The sequence below is a fragment of the Peromyscus californicus genome, unplaced genomic scaffold (assembly GCF_007827085.1).
Source record: "Peromyscus californicus insignis strain IS unplaced genomic scaffold, ASM782708v3 Scaffold_4__1_contigs__length_199733344, whole genome shotgun sequence".
In the NCBI taxonomy this organism is placed as follows: domain Eukaryota; kingdom Metazoa; phylum Chordata; class Mammalia; order Rodentia; family Cricetidae; genus Peromyscus; species Peromyscus californicus.
In genome coordinates, this window is record NW_026294562.1 from 8,743,682 (window position 1) to 8,771,121 (window position 27,440).

General features: G+C 44.2%; 1 long non-coding RNA gene across 2 annotated transcripts; it reads right to left on the reverse strand.

Moving 5' to 3' along the window:
- On the reverse strand, positions 1 to 27,433 carry LOC128125194 (uncharacterized). 2 transcript variants are annotated; one of them, XR_008223110.1, is made up of 4 exons: positions 27,253 to 27,433; positions 11,931 to 12,060; positions 2,574 to 2,672; positions 1 to 1,262 (listed from the first exon to the last, which is right to left on the reverse strand). It is a non-coding gene; the product is annotated as an uncharacterized LOC128125194 (long non-coding RNA). The 2 variants fall into 2 exon arrangements; XR_008223109.1 differs by lacking the exons at positions 1 to 1,262; positions 2,574 to 2,672 and adding an exon at positions 5,084 to 6,283 and having other exon boundaries at positions 27,253 to 27,404.
- Positions 27,434 to 27,440: the final 7 nt, after the last annotated feature.

Sequence of the window (27,440 nt, forward strand, 5' to 3'; positions counted from 1 at the left end):
CATTCCACACTCTTACATACAGATAATAAAAATAAAAATAAACCTTTCCAAAGAATAAAAAATGAGAAAGTAGGATGGAGTCTAAGATTTATTTATTTACTTATTTTGGTTTTGGTTTTTTGAGACAAGGTTTCATTGTGTAGCTCTGGCTGTCCTGGAACTCACTCTGTAGACCACACTGGCCTTGAACTTACAGAGATCCACCTGCCTCTATCTCCCAAGTGCTGGGATTAAAGGCATGGGCCACCACCGCCCAGCTATTTTTTTTTTTTAATTTTCATATCCTTTGCTTGTTCGGTTTAGATCCTCACCTTTATCTATGAGTCCCAATACCCCATCTTTTGCTTGACTCACTCTGCTCATACAACTTCTCATTGGGTTACTGAGTTTTTCAATTCCATCTTCATTTCAGTTTGAGTCCTCTGTAGTGTTTCTGTCTCTTTATTGAGTTACATCTTTAAGTCCTGGATTGTCTTTGCCATGTCTGTCAGCCTTACTCTTGTGTTTTCTTGAGTGTCACTCAGGCATTTACTCCCCCTATGTCCTTTCTCCTTGATTTTATTGAGCTGTTTGTGTCTTCTTCAAACTCTTTGAATTCTTTGATGAAGTTTGTGATTGTTCTTTTAAATTCTGTGTCCTGGGGTTCATCTAGGTAATTCTCATTAGCAAACATTTGTACAGGACTAGAAGGTTTGGGAGGGAAGATACTAGCTTGATCATTCATAATTTTTTTTGTGCTTTTTTCCAATGAGATCTGGACATGTGGACTTCTTTTGTTAGTTCTGAGTCTGTTATGGACAAAGCAGGTTGGGACAGAAGGGAGGATGTGTGGGTGGGTTGGGCCTAGAGGTTAGAAATGGCTTAGGTGGAATGAAATTGGGTAGACAGAGGTGCTGGGCTGCTGTACAGGATGTGAGTCCTGGTACAAGTCCAGAGTGTGGGCATAGATCTTGCTGGGTGGAAAGGTTGACTGTTGTTGTAAGGGAGGGTCCAGTGGGTTGGGGGTTAGGCAGAGTGGGTCTTGACAGAATCCTAGAGGCAGGTTGGGGTGCAGGTAGGGTGGCTAGACTAGGTTAGGGGATGTGGGTGTGGGTGCCTGTGGAAGCCAAAAGATGGTGTTGGAGTACCTGGAACTGGAGATGCAGGCAGTTATAGGCAGTTGTGAGCCTCTTGACCCCAGTGCTGGGAACCAAGCTCAGGTCTGAGGAACAGCAAATATGCCTAAGTACTCAGAGTCATTTTTTTCAGCCCTAGAATGGAATCTACAAAGACAGAACAAACAGTGATTATAGTAAACGAGGTGCTTGGATGATGGGCAAGCACACACTTGCAATACACATTCCCAGTGGGCAGCGCTTTACCAATGTAAGAATTGCATGGCTAAAAAGTCACTGATCTAATTCGACACTCATTTTCAAGGTGTTACTGTTTAATAAGTTTGTTCTGGGAATAAAGAGTGGAGGTTTGACCTCTGATTCTGGCACCTCATTAGAGATTTTCTCAATGTTAAGAGCCAACACAGAGGCCTCTCGTAAGTGTCTCACGAGACATTGTCCTTCCAGAGGTGAGGAGACCTGCTTTTCAAAGACACAGTTCATGCTTCTTGATGTGGAAAACAAAACCACACAAAGTTGAATACTTTTAACTTCTCCACTTTTACATGACCACAGGGATGGTAGAAGGAAGTATGTTTTATCACCTGGATTTAGGGACAGAGAAATTGAAATAAAGACTCAGCCTCACATGTAGGCTGCAGAGTTAGACACCATCATGGTGTGATGTGAGGTGCTTCACGGGTCCTTCTATTCCTGCAGGCCTCTAAAATAAGTGTCTACTGACATTGGGGTGCTACCTGAATGGATGTAGTTTAGCTAGACCATGGAGTTTCATTAGCCAGAAGCAACGGCAGAGCTAATAATCTTTAGATAGTGTGTCACTGAGGGTGACTTTGGTTCCAAGTAATAACTCTAATTCCTACAGTATTAAAACCAAAAAAAGTTTTATTTTTTATTTACTTATTTATACATTTATTAAGTGTTGTTAGGGATCCAACCAAGCCCTCATGTATACTAGGCATGTGATCTACCACTAAATGACATCCCAACCCTCCCCCTCAAGAACTCATTAACAACACCAACAGGCATATGTCTATCATGTAAGGCTTGATCTAATAGTTCTAATAGCTGCTTCTCCTTCTCCTTCTCCTTCTCCTTCTCCTTCTTCTCCTTCTTCTCCTTCTCCTTCTCCTCCTCCTCCTCCTCCTTCTCCTCCTCCTCCTCCTCCTCCTCCTCCTCAGATTTCCAGTATGTCTACTTTATCTTGTCTTATCTGCTGTCCATTGATCTTAGGATGGCTTTTAGAGTATTCCTTGATGACTTCCAGAAGTTTCTTATCTTCTTTACACAGAGAGCAAAAACAGTAGCTTCCCAGGAGCTTACACAAGTAAAGCAATCCTTCCCCAGTGAGCATCGCCTCTCACGGGAAGGATTGGGTTTGGGAGGGCAGAGTTAATGTCTACCTAACCATAAAATAAACTTGTTGACCATGAGGAGGAGGTATGCTGATAACCATACCTGGTACTGCTCTCCAGAAGCACATGATGTGTGTGTCTTAGTTAGAGTTTCTATCGCTGCTAAGAGACTCCATGAGGGGTCATGTGGCTGAGGCAGAACCTGGAGGTGAAGGAGAAGAAAGAGTGAAAGTCAGGAAAGGGTCCTGCCTATCTCCGGAAAGAGCTTTACAGAGAGATGGCAGGTGCCTTTCTTATCAGGACATTTCACCTCAGAATGCTTCTCCTTTTTGGCTAGGGGTGTGTGTGTGTGTGTATCTGTGTGTGTGTGTGTGTGTGTGTGTGTGTGTGTGTGTGTGTGTGTGTGGTGGGGGGGGATGTGGAATCTACTTCACATGCTACATGCAGCACATAACCCCAGATACTTCCTCTTCCTAGACCAGGAAGGGCTGATGCTGTGTCAGGGTGTCATTCGTAATGTGCTCAGGCATCCAACTAACTTCCTGCTTTTCCTGTCCACTCTGCCCCAGCCTAGGGACATCTTCCATGAACAGATGGGACATCCTGTGTGATAGAGGCTATCTCCCTTTATCTCTCTCTCTTACTTTACCCTAAAGAAAGGGGCCAGAGCCTCTCCCAAGTCCCTAAAGGCACCTTCCAGACTGTCTACTAATGTAGAGACAGGTCACTGAGCACAATGCCCAGACCCCTCAATCACTCCTATCTTCATCTTCAGTGTGACTGTCATCCACCTCAGGGTCGTCATTAGATCTGGGATTTGAGAGGCTCTGAGGGACATTCTTTAACAGTCCTCTTAGCCCCTTACCGCCGTGTCTTCTTGTCTCAAGGGAACCACAGCTCCCGTTGTTGCTGATTCTCCCCAGTTGACATTCCCCTCCCTCAACTGCTGTGTCCTGGAAGCAGCCCAGACATCTGTACAGGCACTAAGGGACAGGCTTCGGGGACAGGGCACATGTCAAAGGTGTCCCCAGCTCAGCTTCTTCTCCTCCACCTTCTGCCTGTCTGTTATCACTTCAGAGGAAGTTTCAGTAACTGCACTCGTGGGGCTTGGCTAAGGGAAAGCAGAGTCCAAGGCTCTCAGGACTGCCATACTTAATGCCTATAATTAGCACCCCCGGCATCCCTGCTCCCTCTGGCTTGTGACACATATCACCTCTCCAGACCCTGCTTGGGACCCACTGTGGAATCCTGAGCCACCACTGAGCTGCAGGAGGATTATAGGGAATGGCAGCGAGGCCTTGGAGGACTTTGAATGCTTGGCCAGGACTAACGTCTGCCCTCAGCTGGGTCCTAGGTGCTGACTGTGTCACAGTGAAGCTGTTAGCTTCTCTCTGGAATCCATAGTCTACCTGGACTTTGAAAGTAGAACATCTGCTACTTGGGGTTCCAAGTGCTCCAGGCTGTGTTTTCTGCTTCTGTTATTGTGAGCCAGAAACTGTTGTTAATAGGAATTCACTGTGATGATTCTCCTCTGGGCTCAGCACCGAACGGTCGGGCCACACAAGTAGACTTCCCCTGTCTTTAATTCTTTTCTTATGCTAATGGCTCGCATCCAAAGACAAGACTCACCCAAGTCAAATAGAAAACCAATCAACCGCAGTATTCGGTTCTGGAAGAAATCTAACCAAAGCAATGATATACAGTCAGTGTCAGTGTGGCAGCTGCAGGCCATAGGCAGCCATTTTCAGTCATGCTTGTTATAGCAGGTGCTGAATAACCACATGTGGCTCAGTGGTCACCATGTTGGAGAGGGCAAAATGAACAGTCACTCGGGGGAAAGTTTCATGGAACAGCCTGGAGTAGCACGTGCCACCTACAGAGTACAGGTGTGGTTGCATCCTGGCCAAAGTAAAGAGGAAGGAAAGGGCTCTTGGGTGGGAGGAGCAGTGCTCGGGGTTGGAATGGGCCTGGTGTGTGCCAGAGGACAGGGCCAGTCAGAGTGCAGAGCTGCTTTAGAGCTGCTGTGAAAGCCATCAGTCTAAGTGGTAACAGGCACAGAGAACGAATGGGAGAAGCCTCTCCCCTCTCTGCTCACTCACTCTAGCCCATAAGGAGGAGAGAGCTCTAACCGTGACCTCAAGGCAGCAGCGGCATCATAACTGTAGCTACCCACTCTATCTGAAAACATTGCTGGACTCTATGGGGAAAGGAATCTGGAACATGACTTATGACCCCAACCTTACTCTCCTATTTGGACTCCTAGCCTTCTGTGTACCTGGTTGATGACAAAGGCCTCCAGGTCAGACCTTCCTGAGTTCAACTACTGACTCATACTTACTAAGGTGAAATGCCCATAAGCAAGTAACTGAAATTCTTCAAATAGTAGTTTTCCTGTCTGCAAAATAGGGATGATCACAGCGTTGTCCTTGAGAGGTAGTTTCAAGGGTCCAGGGAATCACATTTACAAAGGATTGGCATAGATCACGGCAAAATGGATGTACCGCCTTTATGATATTATTTCTTATAATGTTTACAGCTTCTTTGCTGCTGCTGTTTCTGCTTTCTTGATTTAAAATATTTTTGTGCAATTGAATTTATCAAACATTTAAGGATTTATGTTTTATGTATCTTATATAAGAAATAAGGAAAATTTCTGGTTTTGCCTTACCTCCCAAGTACTAAGATTATAGATATGTGTTACCATACCTGGTTTGTTGGGAATGAGAATCAAACCCAGGGCTTTGTGCATGTTGGGCATGCATTCTACCAATTGAGCTATATCTCAAGCCCAGATCCAGTAATCCTTTAAACTGGGCCCAGTTGTGGAGGCTAGTTAGGAGGTTAATGCAGGGAGATTCTAAGTTCCAGGCAGCATGGGCAACTTAGTGAGACCCTATAGATGTAACCAACCGTCTTATTAAATAAGAAAGACAGAACCAATGCAAAGAAGAAAGTCAAGAGATCAGAGCTAAGAGCCTTACCCTGCAGCTAGCCTCTTAAGCCAAGAGACCTCTCCGAAAGAGACCTACTTCCTGTGTGTTTGTCTTTATATAGTCTTTCTGTTCTGCCTTCTCATTGGTTGTAAACCCAAAAACATGACTGTGTAAAGCTAAAGTTTTCCTGCCTGGCCCACAGTCAGGATAAATCTCTCTCACCTGCCAGTCCCACAGCCTCTCAGACCCGACCAAGTAAACACAGAGACTTATATTGGTTACAAACTGTATGGCCATGGCAGGCTTCTTGCTAACTGTTCTTACAGCTTAAATTAATCCATTTCTATTAATCTATACCTTGCCACATGGCTCGTGGCTTACCGGCATCTTCACATGCTGTTTCTCATCATGGCGGCTGGCAGTGTCTCTCTGACTCAGCCTTCCACTTCCCAGCTTTATTCTCCTCCTTGTCCCGCCTACACTTCCTGCCTAGCCAATGGCCAATCAGTGTTTTATTTATTGACTAATTAGCAACACATTTGCCATACAGACCATCCCATAGCACTTCCCCTTTTCTTTTTTTTTTCAAAAAGGAAGGTTTTAACCTTAACAAAGTAAAATTACATATAATTTGGGAATTTGGGCGTAGCTTCTCTTACTACTTCCAGCTGGAGGGGGGTGCTGTATCTTATGGGGACACAAAGAAAATTTTAGGATTATAGAATAGTCCATGAGGCTGTATTGTCTGAGCCAGTTGCCTTGAAACCATTCTGGATGTTGGATCATCTGGGCCATGGTGTCATCGGAGACCTTTCAGGGGGTCTTGGCTGGTCAAACCTGATGTATCTTAATCTTGAACAAATCCATAGCCTTTGGCTTTCTGTGGAAACAAAAGCAGAGTCTCCTTTTCAAAGCAACATATCCTTACATCCAAATTTTGAAGTCAAGGTACCTTTAAAGTATACATTTTGGCATAACTCAACAGCTTTTACAATCAAATGTTTTTCTGCAGTTAAAAATCCCAAAGACAACACAATCCAGATTCTCTGTGTAATATTCATCTTTACATGGCTTATTTTTTATATTAATTTTACTGTCTCTTTAAAGACTTTATTTTTTAAAACTATGTATTTGTTTATATAACTGTATATATCACCTTTTTTGTCTCTTTCAAGCCTACGTATATTTTACACACATTGTAAACTATTACATCTGAATTTGTCTTATTGTGAATCTATTGCTTTAAACTGCAGCATTTGTAAGACTGAAATGGCGCTATGGCTGCTGGCTCTGCCCACCTCAGCTTCCCAACATGGTGGTGGTATGTTTTCCACCAGTTCTGGGAGCTATTGTGGGTCTATGCTTTTATCCAAGCAGTCTGTAGCCCAGAAACCTCTTTTTTTGTTTTGTACTAGCAAAGGCTAAATCCACCATGCAGCTTAATGTGCCACTTGCAGAGGCCTCATTCCTGCCATACTGCAGGCCAAGTGCGCACGCACCAGTAGCTCAAACCAGCAGCTGCCGCTCATTTGAGAGAGATAATTAGGAAACTGTTTTTAGCTCTGTTTTAGAATCTTTTCTCAGGTTTTAGGTGGAAACTCTTGCCAACACGTTGGGCACCATTTGTAGATGTAACCAATCTTCTTATTAAATAAGAAACACAGAACCAATGCAAAGAAGAAAGCCAAGAGGTCAGAGCTAAGAGCTAAAACCTTACCCTTCCTCCTGTGGTGGTCCTACCTCTCCGAACCAGAGCTACTTTCTGTGTTAAAGTCCTTATATAGAATTTCTGTTCTGCCTTCTCATTGGTTGTAAACCCAACCACATGACCGCCTCATCACAGCCTGTCTGTATAGACCTCCAGGTTTTCCATGATTGGTATTTAGATTAAAGGCATGTGTATCCAATAATTGCTGTATCCCTGAACACACAGAGACTTATCTAGCTCTGCCTACCAAGTGCTGGGATTACAAGCGTATGCCACCACTGCCCTGCTTTCCTATGGCTTGCTAATAGCTCTGACCCCGGGCAACTTTATTAACATACAAATAACATTTTAATACAAATAAAATATCACCATATGACTGCCTTGTCACTGCCTGTCTGTAGAGACTTCCAGGTCTTCTATGGTTGGGATTGAGATTAAAGGCGTGTGTCTCCAATGATGGCTGTATCCTTGAACACACAGAGATCTACCTAGCTCTGTCTACCAAGTGCTGGGATTAAAGGCGTGTGCCACCACTGCCACTCTCTTACTATGGCTCTAATAGCTCTGACCCCTGGGCAACTTTATTTATTAACATACAATTAAAATCACATTTCAGTACAAATAAAATACCACCATAAGACCCTGTCTTGAAAATAAAAATGAAAAAAAAATCCTCATTTGAAGATGTACCTCAATGGTACTAAGAATTCTTGCTTAGCATGTATAAGACCCAATGTTCAACTAATCCGTAGTATTTCAAACAAGAACAAAAAAAAAAAAAAAGAAAAACAAAACAAAACAAAAAAGAATGGAAGAGAAGAACAAAGAGAAAGAAAAGGAGTCAATCTCTGATCTTCTCTTGTATTTTCTTCTAAAAGTACCTTAAAGAACTTCCTCCTGAAATATTGCTACAAAAAAGTGCACAGGTTGTGAGTTTTTACCTAGTTGACATATAACAAGGCCAGATCAAAAAAGAATGCCATTAGAAGTCAGGAGCCCACATGCATTGGTAGGATTAATATAGTAAAAATGGCCATCCTCCCAAAAGCAATCTACAGATTTAATGCAATCCCCATCGAAATTCCTGTTGCTGTTCTGGCTCTACTGGTCTGGGTACCCTTGGTGGCAGGGGTTGAGAAGACACAGAATCAGTGACACAGATTCTGGGAGTTTCAAGAAAGCTTTTTTATTAAACAAAGGGCTGAGGTATTTATATGTGGACTGTTGGGCAGATTTTGCTTCTATGGCTATTGTGGTATTTCTTGACTTGGCCCTGGGTCTTATATCGACAGTTGCCATCTAAGGGGTCCAGTTTCAGGCTCTTCTGGGTCAAGGCACGACTGCCCATGTCACAGCTTTTTTTACTTGAGGCTTAGCCCATTCATCTGGTGTGTGGGCCTTATCTGCTTCAAATTCCAATACAATTCATCACAGATTTTGAAAAGACAGCTTTCAGCTTCATATAGAAACAAAACACCCAGGACCGCTAAGATACTCCTGAATGGTAAAAGAACTGCAAGAGGTATTACTATCCCCGATCCCAAATTGTGCTATAGAGCTAGAGTAATAAAAACAACAGAGTATTGGCACAAAACAGACATGTGATCAATGGAATAGAATTTAAGACCCAGAAATAAGTCCGCACAACTATGGACACCTAAATTTTGATAAAGAAGCTAGAAATACACACTGGAAAAAAGACAGCATCTTTAACAAATGCTTCTGATCAAACTGGATGGCTGCACGTAAAAGAATACAAATAGTTCCATACTTATTATCCTGCACAAAACTCAACTCCAAATGGGTCAAAGATCGCAACATAAAACAAGGTACACTGAGCCTGACAGAAGAGAAAATGGGGAATAGCCTTGAATTTATTGACACAGGAAAAGACTTCCTGAACAGAATACCAAAGACTTCTTGAACAGAACACTGATAACACAGGCACCAAGAACAAAAATTAATAAATGGGACCTCATGAAACTGAAAAGCTTCTGTATGGCAAAGGATATCACCATTAGGACAAAGCATCAGCCTACAGAAGAGGAAAAGATTTTTACCAGCTCTGCATCTAGTAGAGGGCTAATATCCAAAGCATATAAAAATAAACCAACCAACAAACAAATAAACAAACACTGGACATGAAGGCAAGAAATAACCCTGTTTAAAGATGGGGCACAGATCTAAACAGAGAATTCTCAAAAGAGGAAAGGCAAATGTCTGAGTAACACTTAAGTGTTCAATATCCTTAGTCATTGGGGAAATGCAACTCAAAACTACTTTGAGATTTCATCTTGTACCCATCAGAATGGCCAAGATCAATAGGACAAATGACAGCTCTTGCTGGCAAGGATGTGGAAGAAGGAGAACACTCATCCATTGCTGGTGGGAGTGCAAAGTTGTACACCTCTATGGAAATCAGTGTGGTTGCTCCTCAGGAAGATGGGAACTGATATATCCCCAAACCTAGCTATACTACACTGGAGAATATACTCAAAGGATGCTTCATCCTACTACAGAGACACTTGGTCAACTATGTTTATTGCTGCTCTATTAGTAATAGCCATAAATTGGAAACAACCTAGATGTCCATTGATGAATGGATGGATAAAAAAATATGGTACATTTACACAATAAAGTGTTACTCAGCTGTCAAAAAAAAAAAGAAATCATGAAAATTTCAGGTGAATGAATTGAACTAGGAAAAAAAAATCCCAAGTGAGGTATCCCAGACCCAGAAAGACAAATATGGTACGTATTCTCTTATATGTATATATTAGCTGTTAAGTCATTGATAAGCAAGCTACAATATATTAACCACAGAGGTTAGGTAGAGAGTAAGGGACCACAGAGGGGCAGGGATGGATCCCCCTAGGAAGGGGGAATAGATTAGATACTTATGGATGGATGGGGGTTGGGGACTGGGATGGGAGGATCAAATGGGGAGAGGAAGTGAAGAGGGGTGAGAGGGAGGAAGTATGGGTGGAGGGACAGCTAAAACTAAGGGCCATTTGAGGAGCTGTTTGGAAACCTTGTGCAGTAGAGGCTTCTTATTATAATATCAAGGGAATCTAAATAAAATTGCCAAATAATGTAGCTAGAGTTTTCCTGCCTGGCCCACAGTCAGAACAAATCTCTCTCACCTGCCAGTCCCACAGCCGCTCAGACCCAACCAAGTAAACACAGAGACTTATATTGCTTACAAACTGTATGGCCATGGCAGGCTTCTTGCTAACTGTTCTTACAGCTTAAATTAATCCATTTCCATTAATCTATACCTTGCCATGTGGCTCGTGGCTTACCGGCATCTTCACATGCTGTTTGTCATGGCGGCGGCTGGCAGTGTCTCTCTGACTCAGCCTTCCACTTCCCAGCTTTATTCTCCTCCTTGTCCCGCCTATACTTCCTGCCTGGCCACTGGCCAATCAGTGATTTATTTATTGACCAATCAGCAACACACTTGACATACAGACCATCCCACAGCAAAATACCGAGGAGACAGAGGCCCAACTGGACATCTCTTGTTGCCAAATGAAGCTTCCAGTAGTGGAAATGGGTTACATATAATTGAGTTGTTGGTCAAAGGGTCCCATGGGTACCCCTAAACAACCCAGGCTATTTCTAAGGCTATCAGTTGCTCTCCACAAACTGACACTAAGGCCCTGTTGCTGAAGATAGCATCTAATACATTGAACACAGAGAAGTCAAGCTGGGGCCTACACAGTCTTTTCCCCTACTGACTAGTGTTCACGGTGCTGGAAGGTGCTCGGCATGCTACCAAGGGAGAAAGGTGAAAACCCTTTGATTTACAAGAGTGACCTACTTGCAAGATGTGATGGTGCGATGATGGCACAAAGCTTGGGAGTAGCAAACCCCCAAAAAATATCTGATTTGAGTTAAGTTCCACTCCATGAGGTGGGATACCCAGCGCTGCTTGGGTGGCTAAGAACCTGAGACCAAATGGTCAGGGCCTTTGGGTAAAACCAAATACTACTGGTTTGCTAAAGGAACGCAGCAATAAAGTGACTTCTAACAACATTCTGCTGTACTCATAGGTCAGCACTTGCTCTGCCATCATCAGAGAAGCTTCCTCCTGTAGCAGACGGGAACAAACACAGAGACCCACAGCCAGACGATATGCAGAGAATGAGAGACCTTGGAACACGCAACCCTAAAAGGAGTGTCTCCATCAGACTCCTCTCCTCAGGGCTCAGGGAACCCTGCAGACAAGACTGGAAAGTGTAAGACCTAGAAGGGATGGAGGACACCTAGGAATCAAGACCTGTTAGACACAACAGGGCTGGGGTACATATGAACTCAGACAGACTGAAGTGTTGTGGAAAATCCCTTTACACTGTTAAAGATGTGTCACTGTGACTGGTTTAATAAAGAGCTGAAAGGCCATTGGCTAGGCAGGAAGAGGTTAGGAGGGACTTCTGGCGACAGAGAGCTCTGGGAAGAAGAAAGGTGGCATCACCAGCCAGGTGCAGAGAGAGAACAGACATGCATGAGGAGAGGTAAAAGCCCTAAGTCATGTGGCAACATGCAGATGAATAGAAATGGATTGATTTAAGTTATAAGAACTAGTGGGACAAGCCTAAGACATAGTCTGAGCTTTCATACTTAATAATGAGCCCTACTTGATATTTTGGTACATTGTACATATTGTCCTTGTGGTCATTTGAATAAAGATTCCTGCATAGTCTGGGCATTTGAATGCTTGGCCCCCGGTTGGTGGCTGTTTGGGGAGGCTTAGGAGGTGTGATCTTGTTAGAGGAAGTATGTCATGGGGAAGGGGGTTGAGGTTTCAAAGCCTTACATTATTCCCAGTGTGATCTCCATGCTTCCTGCTTGCAGTTGGTGGTGTGAGCTCTCTGCTGTTCCTGCTGCCGTGCCTAATGCTGCACACTTCCTGGTTGTGATGGCGATGAAATTTTATCCCGTTGGTACTATAAAACAAAACAAACCCTTCCTTCTATAACCTGCCATGGTCATGGTGTTTTATCACAGTAGTAGAAATGTATCTAAGACAGGCTTTGAATTGTGCCTTTTAATTTACTCACCCCAAAGATCTGCTTTGTAATGCCTTTGACTTACATTTCTCTCTTTTCTTTCCCACCTGCTATCTACCCGCTCCCCGTAACTACCATTTTACTCTGTTTCTATGTGTCTTTTCTTTTTCTTTCAGATTCTGGATATTATTGAGTATGTAGTATTTTTCTTTCATGTCTGGTCATGTCCTCTGAGTTCATCTGTATTGCTGCAAATGGAAAAATGTCCTTTTAAAAGACTGAATGATATTATACTATATCTGTACATAGTGCCACAATTTCTTTTTCCATTTATCTGCCAGTATATCCTTAACTTACTTAGAAAGTTTAAGACCACTTTCAGTTGCCAGGTATGTGAGAGAACATTTTTTTTTACATGTGTATGTGTGTATGTTCACGCGTGGGTGCACCTCTGTGTGGGGGCGGGAACTGATGTGGAGAGACTTCCTTGGCCACTCTCCATCTTATTCACTGGGTCAGGGCCTTTCACTTGGTCCAGAACGCACCCATATGACTAGTCTAGCTAGCTAGCTTGCTCCAGGGGTCCCTCATCTCTGTCTCTAGAGCACTGGGATTATAGGTGTGTCACCGTGCCTACCTGGCTTTTGTGTGGGTTCTGGGCATTTGAACTCTGGTTCTCAGGCTCTTCTGACAAGTGCTTTGTCCACTGAATCATCTACCCAACTGCAAGAAAATCTTCAGTTTTTTTTTTTTTTAATGTTACTTTCCCCCATTACTTTACACCCACATGATTTCTATCCCACTTAACTTCAAAGGAAGGAGGGGTGACCTGGTTGTGCTGAGGTCACACAACAGCAGCTTTTGTTTTGCTCTCTCTGTTTGGGCTGGGAGTTCCTCCCCGGTGAGAAGCTGCTCGGGCCCCTTTGTGACAGAGCTGGGCGAAGCCTGGGACAGGTTGTTTTCACAGCTGCCCTGCCTCCAACCCCGGAGCTGTCTGTCCCACTCCTCACACACTCAGCTTGCTGGCGTAGAGAAAAAGAGTACAGACTGTAGATCTTGCTTTGCTCTCCCATGTGTGTTCTGAGCTCATGTGCCTCCCAGTCTCATCCAGGGGCCTCTGAAGTTGGTTTGGATAGTGAGCCAACGCTGCGGGGGGGGTGGGGGGGTGGGGGGGGGAGGTGACTGCTTAGCATAATAGCAAGACCTCCCGCCCCCGGGGTGAGGGGCAAATCTACTCTGGTGTGTGCAGGTGTGCCGTGCTTTCTACAATGAGGGCATTGACAGAACCTTAGACTGATGGGACCACACACTGATCAGGGCCATCACTTCATGTCATGGGAGAGCAAACTGCTTGTCTTGTAAGTTCAGTGGAAGAGACGGTCTCAAAAGACTCCTCCTGCTGTGACAGCATATGATTTACGAAGACGTAGAGAGTTGAGATTTTTTAAAATGCCTTGTGGGAACAGAGTTCTCTCTGTACCCCAGACAGTGTAAAGCGCTTTTCTTTTTTTGGTCTTTAGAACAGCCTTTGGAGTTGGGCATTCCTTCCCTCGCTTCAGCTAGAAGCGGTCCAGGCTTCCTGGCATTTGGAACTCCTCTCACTGAAGGCCGAGCTTTGGTCACTTCCTAGGACCAAAAGAAAGCTGAGGATGGGCAGCAGCATTCCTTTGACCCTCCCTGTGACGACAGGAGTGTGAGGGACCAGCAGTCTCTGGTTTGTGCACTGCTGCACTCCACAGGATCTGGAGTCCTCCGGGACTGTGGCTTACCGTGGTCTAGGTCACCAGTTAGTGGCGGTGAGAGCTGATTGTGCTACACAGCAGAGCACTTTCTGGAAACACAGCCAGCTTCTTGCAGGAGAGGAGGTGAAGGGTTTCAGTTCAAAGAATGCACACTGTTCCCAGACCTTCCCTTGAGGGAACTTGGGCAATATGCTGTCTTTATTTCTCTGCAGAAGTCTTGCTGTGTCTGCTGCTCGGTTTTTGTGAATGTAGGCCAAAGGGAGGCCCCACCAACACCCCCGCCCCCCGGCTGTTTCTCTGACAAGCCTGCACGTAGTCAAAGATCTGTTGCCCATGGTGATTGTCCACATCTTTCTTTCTGTCTCCCTCTATCCTACTTTGCTTCCTTCTCTATGTTTCCCCCACTCTCCTAGAGCTCTGTATGGTCAAAGGACTGCAGTCAGCACATGTACCAACACATCACATATGTCCCAGTCATCTGGGGTAAGTATTCAGATCCTTTCAGGAAACAGGTGGGTGTGAAGGACAGCACATGAGCCCATCGGGCCAACACTGGACTGTGTTACTCTTCTCTAGCTGACTCTACTTTTTGAAATAGAGTCTTATAAAGCCCAAATCAGCCTCAACCTCAGTGTGTAGCTGGTGATGACCTTGAACTCCTGATTCTTCTGCCTCCAACCTCTAAGTGATAGGATTACAGAGATGCACCATCACGTGTGGGTGTTGCAAAATTTAAACAGTAGCCATAGGCTTGATGTCAATGAATATTTTGGATGTGTGTATGAAGTCTCTTTGTTTTCTGAATGGGCAAGCTGTATTAGCCAAATGTCCATTTCATAACAAAATACACAAAGCTGTGTTTTCCAATAAAGAAACAGAGTTTTGTTTTTCTTATAGTTCCAGAGACTGGAGGACATGCTGACCTTTGCTCAGCTGTTCTGAAGACCTGTAGGTGATGTATCACATCAGCAGGAGGGTGTGCAAGATGGGAATGTGTGGTGAGACAGGAAGCAGGAAAGTAGGGAGAGTCAGGTTCCCTCTTATAGCAACTGGCTGTTATGAGAACTCCTCAGGGTCCCAGGAGAGCTATCTTCATCCCTACCAACATAGGTATACCTAATGACCTATCAAATCTCTAATAGAGTCTCTCTCTTAAAGGTCACATAATCTCTTAGCCCCTCTGGAGGAATAAATTATACGCAAACCATAGGAGCAACTATTTAAGCAAAGTCTTCTTAAAGATTGAGTTGTTTGTTTGTTTGTTTGTCACAGGGTTTCTCTGTGTAGTTTTGGTGCCTGTCCTGGATCTCACTCTGTAGACCAGGCTGGCCTCAAACTCACAGAGATCTGCCTGGCTCTGCCTCCCAAGTGCTGGGATTAAAGGCATGCGCCATCACCGCCCGGCTAAAGATTGAGTTTTAAATTATGTGTATGTGTATGTATCTGTGTGTATATGCATGTGAGTGCAGCACCAGATGAGGCCAGAAGAGGGCGATGGTTTTCCTGGAGCTGACTTCACAGACCATGGTTTGTGACCATATGGGAATTGAACTCAGGTCCTCTGCAAGAGTATTAAGTGCTCCTAGCGTGCTAAGTGTTCCTAAACGCAGAGCCAGCTCTTGCATCCCCCAAACAAAATCTTAAAACGCCATGTAACATGCATTCAATACAATTGGCTAGAATCAGCTCCAGCTTTTCTTTTCAGTTTTAGAATGTGCTATGCCTGAATATTTATGAACTTTGTTGTGTGTGTGTGCATGTATATTGCCCTCGCTCTGGAAATTATTACTGCTCCTGTGTTTGCTGAGCAGAGCTGTCTGGGACTTCAGTGTGGACTGATAAGATCAGGTTTCAGTCTTATTCTATAATATATAGCTGTGCTCACATGAGTCTCTTGGTTTGATTTAAGAATCTATATCTATGAAACGAAACTGTTGGTGAATGAATCCTTAGGATTTCTTCTACTTCTAAAATTCCATGTCTGTGCCTTGAATTTAGCTCTATTTTGTTTGTATTTAATGTACTCAGACTAGGTACTTAGAATTGCAGGCTTATGCTGCACTGTGGAAACATAATTGGCTGTACATTGTAAAGAAGTCCCTGAAGGCTGTTTTTCCCCCAATAGATTTCCTAGAAGGAGAGGCTAAATAACGGTCACCCTAAAATTAAATGCTACTATGATTCCCAATGGCAAATACCATCAGGAATTTCATCTGAAATCTGGGGAGAGTGGATGGAAGGATGGAATCCATATTAACAAAGCATGACAAGCATAGCAATAACTCGGAGGAGACTGAACCCTTAGCCATCAGCTTCTGGGAATGCAAAGCGGAGCAGTCACTCTTAAAAAGTTGGTCAGTTCTTCAAAATATTAAGCACAGCATTACAACACAATCAAGCAATTCTATCCTTAGTGAGACATGTTTTTAAAATGTGTTATGCCCAAATGTTTATAGCAGCATTATTTACAGTGCTCCCAAAGTAGAAAATCTCTAAGATCTGTTTGAATGAATAGATAAAATGTGGCTCGGTGTGGTGGTTCACATCTGTAATCCCAACACATGGGAGGCTAAAGCAGGATTGTGAATTTGAGGTCACTTTGAGGTATACAGTCATCTGAGACTAGCCTCAGCTATACAGCAAGATCCTGTTTCCAAAAAAATACAGTAAAATCTGGAGTGCTGAGATGGCTCAGTGGGTAAAAGCATTTGCTGCACACATCTGAAGACCTAATTTCGATACCCAGAACCCAGTGCAGAAGGAGAAAACTGACTCCAAAAGTTGTCCTCTGACATCCATACACATGTTTTGGCATATACGAACCAGTGTACACATACCACACACACAACAAAAACAATAAAATGAAACAAATCCCACAAAAAAAGTGGCATTCCTATTAAATGGATTATTCTGCAATAAAAGAAGTTGTGGCCCGTGCTACATCATAGATCAATCCTGAGAACATTGTGCTAAGTGAAAGAAGCTAGCCAGAGTGGCATATGTTCATATGAAGTGGTCAAGGTTACAGCAAAGAAAGAGAAAACAGAGTGGGGGACACTCAAGGCTAGGAAGAGTGAAGGAAATGAGTTATGCTAAAGGATATGACGTTTCTTTGCCTGGTGATAAAAATGTCCAAAATGGACTGTGGTGATGAATATGCAATTCTGCAAACACACAAACCTCACCAAAATGCAGTCTTTTAATGGGCGCATTGTAAGGTATCTGAACTATATCCCAACAAAGCTGTTTAAATGAAAAAGAATATTTGAGGGAAGCAAGAGGTAAAAAGATAAAGGCCAGTGAGAAACAGGAACGTTATGAATAAGGAATCTGGGCAGTTGGTTCAGGGATGAGAATGCTTGTAGCTCAAATCCCCAGCACCCACATAAAGACATGGGCGTGGCTACCTGCCCACCTGTAACCCAATGCTGTGGGGAGCAGAGATAGGAGACTGTCTGGGTTTGGAGCTGCCAGTTTACCTCTAGGTTCAGGGAGACTCTGTCTCAAGGGAATAAGGTGGAGAGTGATGGTGTACTCAGCATCCTCCTCTGACTTCCATGTACATGTATGGGTGTACCCCATCATGTGATCACCCCACGTGCTCACACACCATACAAACAACTATTTCACTAACATATATATTTAGAGGTACCTAGTTTATTTCAAGACAGGCCTTTTGTCAGGCAAATTGTGACCAGGGTAAGTGATGGTTAAGAATGAGAAATGGTGATTTTCATTCTTGGATGTGGGCTTAAGCACTAAACTGCTTTATTTTTTTTCTGAGTATTTTAATGTGGTGTTTTGAAGCTCAAGCAGCCTGTTGGTCTGTTTTTTTGGCTCCATTTGTTTGTTTGGCTGGTTTGAGTTAGTAATGAGAATGCATATGGCAGGGGACACTCATGACATCAGTCCTGGCAGAACTGCCAGAATTCTGCCAAGTCCCACTGACTTGCCCCAGGACTTGAAAAACCAAAATTGCAAAATAGCTAGAGTGGGGGACTTGCTGGTTGGGGTTAAGTTGGGAGGAAGTTTGTTCAAGTGCCAAAGGTGACAACATTCTGGCAAGAAGCTGTCTTATTTGATTGCAAGGACAACTTCAGTGGGGTTGAAGCCCAGGCCACGCTTTGTCAGATTCTCTGGGAAGAGGGGTCACAAATCAGATGGTGGGCAGGGTGAGAATGGCAGTCCACTTCCCAGATGGAGGGCTGTTCTACCTCATCTCTGGGGGAGGGGCTGCTCCCTCCCTGTGTGCTGCCTGTTACTGAACGGAAGGAAGGGCGGAGCCTCCAAAGCAACATGAGTTTTCAAATGAAACTGAACATAAGGATGTTTGCATACTGACATCTTTCTTTTAAAGTATTGCCATTTAATCAGAATTTAAAGTTTTATTTATTAATCTTATTATTATTATTTTTTTTTTGGTTTTTCGAGACAGGGTTTCTCTGTGTAGCTTTGCGCCTGTCCTGGAACTCACTTGGTAGCCCAGGCTGGCCTCAAACTCACAGAGATCCGCCTGGCTCTGCCTCCCAAGTGCTGGGATTAAAGGCGTGTGCCACCACCGCCCGGCCTATTAATCTTATTTTATGTATATGTACATATGTGCTCCATGTACATGCAGGAATCTGTGGAGGCCAGAAGGGGGCATTAGATCCCCTAGAACTGGATTCAATGTAGTTATGAGCCACCTCAGGTGGGTGCTAGGAACCAAATTCAGGTTCTCTGCAAGAACAGCAAGTGCTCTTAACCACTGAGTCATCTCCAGCTCCTCAGCAGAATTTGAAATGCAATGACCTACAGCAATTTATGGGGGCAAACTTTTTGCAAATCATACACTTGATAAGAGATTTGCATCTAGAATATATAAAGAATGCTTATAGTTCAACAATATTGACAACAATAACAATGATAAACAACCTGAATTTAAAATTGGAAAAGGGTCCAAAAAGATGCATCATCCTGTTGAGACACACAAATGTAATAAGAACATGAAAAAAAATGCTAAATGCCAGCCGGGCGGTGGTGGTGCATGCCTTTAATCCCAGCACTCGGGAGGCAGAGTCAGGCAGATCTCTGTGAGTTCGAGGCCAGCCTGGTCTACAAAGCGAGTTCCAGGAAAGGCGCAAAGCTACACAGAGAAACCCTGTCTCGAAAAACCAAAAAACAAAAACAAAAACAAAAACAAAACAAAACAAAAATGCTAACTGCCATTAGTGTCAGGAGAATAGAAACCCGAACCACGGTGAGATTCTGCTTCATACCCACCAGGATGACTAGAAAAGAAAGACAATAGTAAGTGTGGTGAGGATAGTGACTGGGGCTTCACAGTGATGCTGGGAATAGGAAATGACCCAGTCAGTCATCCTTGAAAACAGTAGCAGTTCCTCAAAGGGTTAAATGGAATGGTTGTGTGATTAACACTTTACCTCCAACTACCTACTCAAAACAAGCAAATATATGTGCAAATGAAGGCTGTAAATGAACTTCAACACCAGCATTGCTCATTGTAGTAGTTACTTCTCCATTGCTGTGATAAAACATTATGACAGAGGAGGCAATTCATAGAAGAAAGAGTTTGTTTGGGCTGAGGGTACCAGACGGACTGGAGTCCATCGTGGCTGGAGGAGCAAGCAGAGAGCTCATAAACTGCACACAGGAAACAGGGGGAAGGCTCTGGCAACGGTGTGAGGCTTTGAAATCGTAAAGCCTGCCCTCAGTGACATTTCCTTATCTAAATAGCTCCCCAACTGGGTACTGAAGCATTCAAACATCTGAGCTTATGGGGAACATGCTCATTCAAACCTCTATATTCATGTACCCCCAAAGTGGGAACATCACATAGGTTCAGTCTGTAGCTAGAGTTTTCCTGCCTGGCCCACAGTCAGGACAAATCTCTATCACCTGCCAGTCCCACAGCCGCTCAGACCCACCAAGTAAACACAGAGACTTATACTGCTTACAAAGTGTATGGCTGTGGCAAACTTCTTGCTAACTGTTCTTACAGCTTAAATTAATCCATTTCCATTAATCTATACCTTGCCACATGGCTCGTGGCTTACCGGCATCTTCACATGCTGTTTGTCATCGTGGCAGCTGGCAGTGTCTCTCTGACTCAGCCTTCCACTTCCCAGCTCTATTCTCCTCCTTGTCCCGCCTATACTTCCTGCCTAGCCAATGGCCAATCAGTGTTTTATTTATTTACCAATCAGAGCAACACACTTGACATACAGAACATCCCACAGCATCAGTCACTGGTGAAAGATAATCCTCCATTATGTGGGATATTATTTAGTGCATTTGGAAATAAAAAGGAATCAAGTACTAGTACATGCTACAATGCTGTGGGATGGTCTGTATGTCAAATGTGCTGCTGATTGGTCAATAAATAAATCACTGATTGGCCCGTGGCCAGGCAGGAAGTATAGGCGGGACAAGGAGGAGAATAGAGCTGGGAAGTGGAAGGCTGAGAGAGGAGACACTGCCAGCCGCCATCAGGACAAGGAAGATGTAAAGTACCGGTAAGCCACAAGCCACGTGGCAAGGTATAGATTAATGGAAATGGATTAATTTAAGCTGTAAGAACAGTTAGCAAGAAACCTGCCACGGCCATACAGTTTGTAACCAATATAAGTCTCTGTGTTTACTTGGTCGGGTCTGAGAGGTTGTGGGACTGGCGGGTGAGAGAGATTTGTCCTGACTGTGGGCCAGGCAGGAAAACTCAAGCTACACTACAACATGGATAAACTTTAAAATGCCATTTTAGGGTGTTCCCAAGCACCGGAAAGTCCAGCTCCAGGGGATCTGATGCCCTCTTCTGGCTTTCAAGGGCACTTGCACTCACATATACATATCCCCACCCAGACACTCACAATACAAGCAATTAAAAATAAAAAACAGCCGGGCGGTGGTGGCGCACGCCTTTAATCCCAGCACTCGGGAGGCAGAGCCAGGCGGATCTCTGTGAGTTCGAGGCCAGCCTGGGCTACCAAGTGAGTTCCAGGAAAGGCGCAAAGCTACACAGAGAAACCCTGTCTCGAAAAACCAAAAAAAAATAAAAAACAAAGCTGGGAGGCTGTGAGAGATGGCTCAGTGGTTAAGAGCACTGATTGTTTTTTCAGAGAACCCAGGTTCAATTCTCAGCACCCACATGGTAGCTCACAACTGTCTGTAATGCCAAGATCTGACACCCTCACACATACATACAAGGAGACAAAACGCCAATGCACATAAAATAAAAATAAATAAATTATTAAAAAAAAACAAAGCTGGGCTTGGTGGCATACACTTTTAATCCCAGTGCTTGAAAACGAGAGGCAGGGGGATCTCTGAGTTTGAGGCCAGCCTGTTCTACAGAGTGAGTTCTAGGACAGCCAGGGCTACACAGAGAAACCCTGTCTTGAAAAACGAAACAACAAACAAAACCCCCAAAACAAAACAAAACAGCAGCAGCAGCAGCAACAATAAAAACCACAAAAACCAAACCAAAACCCCCAAATCTTAAAAATGACATATTAAGTGAAAAGGGCCAGTCAAAAACTCCAATATCCAATATCATTTATATACAATTTCTGGAAGAGACAAGTTTACTCAGACAGGAAGATTAGCAGTTCCCTGGGGTATGGAAGATGAGGATAAGGGGTGGAGAGTGAATACAAAGGGCATGGATTTCTTTCTGAGATGAAGAAAATTGCCTGAAATTGATTGTGGTGATGGCTGTGATTATCCCAAACCCAGTGAGCTCTACACTGTAAACAGGCTAATTGTATGGTATGTGAATATTTCCCCAATAAAGCTGTTACAGAAGCATCCAATGAAGGCCTCACAGAGCATATCTCCCAACTTCAGATTTTCTGCATAGGTCCTGACAGCTGCATAGAAGCTTAGGAAACCAGGGGAGAGAGGGGTTGTGCCTGAGCTAAAGACATTCTACCATTTAGTGGCAGCACCGGGCTGGAGATCGTCTCCTGACCTCCCCCTCTGCCATAGCCATGTGTTTAACTGTAACCAGAAAAGGACTGTGAGAAATCAACATCATGCTTGCTTCCCTTCCTATTTGGCAAAGGCTTTCCTCCCTCCACCCGAAGGCTTCTTGAGAAGAGGATAAAACACTGTAAAGAAGGATACCCTTTAAAGGGAGAGACAGGCAGCATACTGCCCCCAGCCTCCCCCCCCCCCCCCCCCCCCCCCCCCCCCCCCCCCCCCCCCCCCCCCCGGCAGCATGGGAGGGTCTCTGTGCTCCAGAAAATCCTTACTCTGTATGTACTCTGTATGTTTGGGATTCAGTCACACTTAGCTCATCCAAATACTGTTTTCGCAACCACCATTTGATGTCCAAGAAACCCTGTGGGCCTCATAAGGTTTAAAAAATTTTTTTTATTTGAACCAGAGAACTGAGCTTTGCCAAGAGCAAATGGAACTCAGATATCAAAAGGTCTGAGTTCAGTTTTCACTGAAGACAAAGGGTGAGTAGATTGTGAACTGAGCCAAATGTGCTCTCCCACCCTTAATTTACAGTACATTGTTTTGGCAGACTCTCCAACTCTGAAAGTTGGCTTTCTTCTCCCATTCCTCTCTAGGGTGTAACCATAAGCCTATCTTTTAGTTAAGTTTACGAAGAGAGAGAGAAAGAGAGAGAGAGAGAGAGAGAGAGAGAGAGAGAGAGAGAGAGAGAGGACGCATATTACATCAGTTTGTGAGGACCTCACTCATCATAGCTCCCATAGCTATCAACTTCATTAGAGCACATAGAAACATTGGGAAAAGTTAAAAATCTTCTCAGAAGCTGTATTTTCGTTTGCTCTACTGCAAGGATTTTATTTTCAAAGTCCCTTCAGGTGGGAGTTTATTGAAGGAATTTTTGCCATAGCCCCCATCAGTACATAGTCAGGATATTAACCTGTTATTAACTCGAGTCCTGAAGAATCGCTATTTATTGGAATGCTTAGGTTTGGAAAATAAACATTTCTCTCGCTTTGCCTCCCAAAGAGAAAGGCAGAATGAGGAGTACTTATATATATATATTTTCCTTTTTTGACAGCAATGGAGCTTGAACTCAGGGCCTTGTGCACGCAAGGCAAGCACTCTGCCACTGAGCTAAATTCCCAACCTTTTACTCACACAAAAAAGTCTGTGTAGGTGTGAGTCTGTGCCGCTGGGTGTGTGTGGAGGTCAGAGAACCACTGAGAAGGTTCATTTCTCCTTCCATCAGGTGGGGCCCAGGGGTCAGACACAAGCCGTCTGGCTTTGAGGTTGATTTCTTTACTCTATGAACAATCTCCCGAGCCAGACATAGGGAAAAAACCCCAAAAAACAAAAGAAAGAAATAAGAGCAACAAAAGAAAGACAAAAAACCAGGGAAAACAGAAACTGTTTCAGTTTCTGACGTCCCAAGATAAGCACCAAGACACTAGAGATCATTTTGCTTTTATTCTGAAAAAGCATTTGCACTATAACAGTTTGTATCTAAATCTACAGCTATGTGCTATAAAAATGGGATATTATATTATTCTATAATATTTTTTCATTTTTTAGTCCTCAATTATTAATAAAGCTATAATTAGTCATGCATAAGATCCAACTGTGCAAGTGATAATTTAAATGATTCAGTAAGGAGTCTTTTAATTAAAAGTGACAGAAAACCCATGTCAAAACGACTTAAGAACAAGAGGAAATTTTTTGGCTGACATCTGAAAGGTGTAATGGGAGATGTGGTCCAAGGCCCAGCAAGACTCAGGGCTCAGGTGCTGTTATGAGGTCTGTTTCTCTCCTCTCCCCTTGGTCCTTCTGCTGCCTTTGTACCATCGGAAGGTCGCATGTACAGCCAGCCAGCACTCAGGAGCCAGCAGCTCAGGAGCCAGCAGCTCAGGAGGCCAGCCTCTGCTGCTGCCTGGCAGAGGAGAGCAAGGTCCCATTCCAGCCTTATCATGCAAACCTCACTGTTCGTATTGGTCGCTCAGCAATCGCTGCGCCTCTTACTGTGGGTTTGCTTCTGGGTCACAGCACCCCTGGGATTCAAATGTCTCACCTGGACCACACAGACTGAAAACAAAAGCTGGAGGCACAGTGACAGCTGGGCTCCATGGACAGCACGGTTATTGGAGTGAACCGTGGGCGGCCCAACACCAGTCTACACAACACACGTTTGGACTTTCAGAACTCGCTTTATGCTAGTTTTCTAGAACTTTTATAACAGACTGCCATAAATTGGTGGCTCAAAACCCAGAAACTTATTATCCCAAACTTTTGGAATCTGAACATGTAAGATCAAGGTATCTATGGGGTCACTTAATTTTTTCCTCGAGGGAGAATCTGGTCACACTTCTCTCTTGACTTTGTGTGGCTCCTGGCCATCTTTGTGCTTGCCTTGCGGATGCGTCACTCTGATCTCCGTCTCCATGCCCTCATGGCATTCTTCCTGTACACACCGTGTGGCCAGATTCCTTTTAAAATTAGTCATATTGGAATAGAAGCCTGTCTGTTCTGAAAGGATTCATTTTAATTAATCACATGCCCAAATAAGATCAGAGGAACTGGGAATAATCTATGATTTTTGGGGGTGGGTAGGGGTGGGGTAGGCACAATTCAATTTATAATGCTTTCACACACTTCCTGTTTCTATTTCCATCCAAGACACATCTGAGCTGAATTCAAACGCTACAACCAGTCACTTCCCTCTTTCCACTGAGCAGGCTAGCAGTTTAGATGAAGCCACTTCAAGGGCCCCTTACATAGAACTTGTGGTGATATTTTGTTGTATTCTAATAAAACTTGCCTCAAGATCAGAGGACAGAGCCAGCCACAGAGTTAAACATAGAGGTCAGGCAGTGGTGGCATGACCCCCTCCTCCAGGGTTTCTCTGTGTAGCTTTGCGCCTTTCCTGGAACTCACTCTGTAGCCCAGGCTGGCCTCAAACTCACAAAGATCCACCTGGCTCTGCCTCTGGAGTGCTGGGATTAAAGGCATGCTCCACCACTGGCGGTGGCACACGCCTTTAATCCCAGCACTCGGGAGGCAGAGATTTGTCTGGACCTCTGTGAGTTCAAGGCCACACTGGGAGAGAAACAGAGCCAGGCTGTGGTGGCACACGTTTTTAACTCCAGCACATGCCATTAATCCCAGAACTAAGGAGGTTGAGATAGGTGAAGTGGCTGGGCAGAGAAAGGCATATAAGGCGTGAGCAGACAGGAACTAGAGAGGCCCTTTCCGCTGAGGACTCAGAGGCATTCAGTCAGAGGATTTGTGGAGACAGGATTGGCTGAGGAGTTGGCGAGGTGAGAAGTGGCTGTGGCTTGTTTCCTCTGATCTTTCAGCATTTGCCCCAATATCTGGCTCTGGGTTTTTAATTATGTGACCATTTAGGATTCGTGCAACAAGAACTTGTTGGTTTTGTGTGTGAGAGCGAAGAACATCCTAATGCCAGAATGTACATTGTAATTTTCATCACGTATGAGCTCAAGAACTTTGGGCAGTGAACTTGCTTTCTGAAAACCTCAGTCTTTGAAAACAGTAAAACGTGCACAAATAGTCTCTTGGTTCACTGGGTTGTCATAGGCTAGACAGATATCGATCAGTTTGTGTCAGTGTGCCTACCTACAAAGACGCGAGGTCTACAGACCCAAACCACACTTAACCCTTCCTGCTCTCACCCTCTGCAATTATTCTCAGAGTTTTCTTCCTGGGATTTCCCCAAAGAACTTCAAGGCCATGAAGGTGGCTTTGCTATCTTGCAAACAGGAATTCAAGTCTAGACTAGGGAATACCCAGTGTTTCTTTCTCTCCCCTCTAATGCCAGACACAAATTCTGAGCCAGCTCCTTTCTCCTTGGCAATGTCTATGAATTGCTCGCTGTCTTTTGGTTTTACTTAGAACTCCTCCTGGTAACTGGTTTTCTCTCTTGCTATTCTTTTGGGTGTGGGCAGGAGCCAGTCACGTTGTTTACAGTCTCCTTTTGGCTCCATAAACTTGAGGAAATGAACAGACATGCTCTACCACATACCTTCTTTTCTGGCTTGTCTAGGTGCTCACATGAACTGGGACTTTCAGTACTGGAGGATAGCAGAACCCATTCGACACAGGTGTATTAGGACTTGGGGGCACCCATCAGCTTTAAAAAGTGCAATTTCAGTTAGTGCCAGGTGTTGTGATAAGCACTAGGGACATAACAATGAACAGGAGAACCACTGTCTCTGCTTCTGAGAAGTGTGCAATCTGGGGACATTTATTTTTGCAGAAAACGTGAGAATTTACTGAATGTCAGCTATTGCTCATTTTTAAACAACAGAAACAACTCCTGTATTGAGGGTTATGGTATGTCTGTAGGGTAGAGAGAAAGAGGGCAGAATATATTTTTAAAAGATAAAGTCATGTGAAAAATGGTAAAAGCTGTGGGGAAAAAAGCAGGGTCAGGGAGACTGGATGTGGCAGAGGGGGGTTATAGCTTTAAGCAGGTTTCATTGAGGTTGTGGCACTTGGAGGAAGGGACCATGAGTGTGCTCAGCCTTTTCAAGGTTATTGAAGGCCAGCAATGAGAGGTGTGAGCTGTGATTTCATCCTGAATGAAAAGGGGAATGTCTTAGTTTCTTTTCTCTTTGCTGTGATAAAATATTCTGACAAAGGAATTTTCGCGGTAAAGAGTTTATTTTTTGACTTACAGTTCCAGGTTACAGGTCACCATAGCAGGGACGTACATCATAGTGGACAGAAGATCGAGAGAACTGGTGTCACTCATAGTCAAAAGCCGAGAGCTCATTTCCACCGATTTGTATTGTCTAAGATCCTCAGCCTAGGGAGTGAGCGGTTCTACTCACAATTAAGATGAGTCTTCTCATACTAATTAACGCAATCAAGACAATCCTCACAGACAGGCCAGAGGCGTTTCTCTTAGGTAATTCTAGAGCCCATATAAGTTGATTACAGTAAACACCACAGGGAACCTCTGGATAGGATTGTTCTGGCGGTGGAAGTGATGTCATCAGATAGGTGACAGGTAGAGATGATGAAAAGTGGGTGGGTTAGAGACCTATTTTGAAGCCAGGACCAATCAGATTTTGGGCAGATGGGGCATGGGCTGGGAAAAAAGCAGACATCACTTCAAGATTTTTGCCCTTTAAGGACATGGAACAAACAGCCACTGACTGAGATGAAAAAGCCCTATTTGTAGAACGTTTTTGTGTATGGGGTTAGGGCTTAGGTTTGGACGCTTTGACGTCAGTAGTTACCCAAGTGAAGTGAGCAGCAGGTTTTAAAGCTGTTTGAACAAAATCATTTGGGTGACATCTCTAAGGTCTCAGCAAGTTATATCCGGATCCAGGGTCTCCAGGACCCTAAAATAGGTTCTTACAGAGCTGGTCACGACACACTAGTCTTAGCTGACCTGAAGGCTGGAACATACCTGGGAAGCACTGCAGTCTAATTAGCCGGCAAAACTCTTCTTCCTCTTTGGGGAGGAAGAGAAGCGCTGTCGCACGGCAGCACGGCGCCTTCTTCCCAACTGGTTGCAAAGGGCACCACCCTCTCCCAGCAACAACAGCCTGCAGGGGCTCGGAATTCTGAAACGTGGCCACGCCCCCTCCAGCAATC